The sequence below is a fragment of the Theropithecus gelada genome, unplaced genomic scaffold, assembly GCF_003255815.1.
Source record: "Theropithecus gelada isolate Dixy unplaced genomic scaffold, Tgel_1.0 HiC_scaffold_12680, whole genome shotgun sequence".
NCBI lineage: Eukaryota > Metazoa > Chordata > Mammalia > Primates > Cercopithecidae > Theropithecus > Theropithecus gelada.
The window spans coordinates 1-1,253 of NW_020254303.1; the positions used below are offsets into that span (position 1 = coordinate 1).

Here is a 1,253-nt window from a genome sequence, read left to right on the forward strand (position 1 = left end):
AAAAAAAAAAATAAAATAATAAAATAAAAAATAAATAAAAAAAAATTATTCCTAAAGAAAACCATTTTAGGTTATCTCCCCCAACTCTTACTGTTTGTTTCCTTATTGCTTAATAAATATAAAAATGAATCTAATGGTTACAAACAAACAAAAAAAATTTAGTCCGGGAGCAGTGGCTCATGCCTGTAATCCCAGCACTTTGGGAGGCCGAGGCCAGCAGATCACTTGAAGCCAGGAGTTCGAGACTAGCCCGGCCAACGTGGCAAAACCCCATCCCTACTGAAAATACAAAAAATTGCTTTGGGCCCTAGGTTTGTGTGGTCTGTGTCTCAGACTACCCAAGGTCTCCTCGGATCATCCGGAGAGGCACCCAGACCTGGAGCAGTGAGCAGAATGAATACCTTCTAAGACCAGAGTGGCAGCTCCAGTAATCGAGAACCCGTTTTGAGGTGTAGTGATGCATGGAGGGACTTGGAGCTTGCTATTGGTGGAGTTCTCCAGGCTGAACAGCAAATTAAAGATAACTTGTGAGCGGTCAAAGCTCGGATTCACAGTTGCATAAGCTGTTGCCTGGAATGTCTTAGAAGTCGTGAGGTGTGGCTATATGAACAGGTGGACCTCATCTATCAGCTTAAAAAGGAGACACTTCAACAGCAGGCTCAGCAGCTCTACTGCTTATTGGGCCAGTTCAATTGTCTTACTCATCAACTGGAGTGTACCCAAAACAAAGACCCAGCCAATTCAGTCTCTGCATGACTGAAGAGACTGGGCTGTTTGACCCTTAAGCCTAAAGATTCAACTGTCCTGCTCTTTGAAGCTGACACAACTGCTCTGCACCAGACCATCACCACATTTGGGTCTCTAAAAATCATTCAAACTCCTGAGCACCTGATGGCTCAAGCTGGTTCCTCAAATATTGGGCCCTTCCTGGAGAAGGGAAGCTATATCCCAATGCCAGAGCAGAAGTCAGCCTCCAGTATTATAGCTGTCCCTCTCGGCCGGGCGCGGTGGCTCAAGCCTGTAATCCCAGCACTTTGGGAGGCCCAGACGGGTGGATCACGAGGTCAGGAGATCGAGACCATCCTGGCTAACACGGTGAAACCCCGTCTCTACTAAAAAAAAATACAAAAAAATTAGCCGGGCGAGGTGGCGGGCGCCTGTAGTCCCAGCTACTTGGGAGGCTGAGGCAGGAGAATGGCGTGAACCCGGGAGGCAGAGCTTGCAGTGAGCTAAGATCGCGCCACTGCACTCCA

General features: G+C 47.4%; 1 pseudogene; it reads left to right on the forward strand.

Annotated features, from left to right (window-relative positions):
* The first annotated feature begins 393 nt into the window (after positions 1-393).
* LOC112616896 lies at positions 394-1,020 on the forward strand (annotated as a pseudogene).
* Positions 1,021-1,253: the final 233 nt, after the last annotated feature.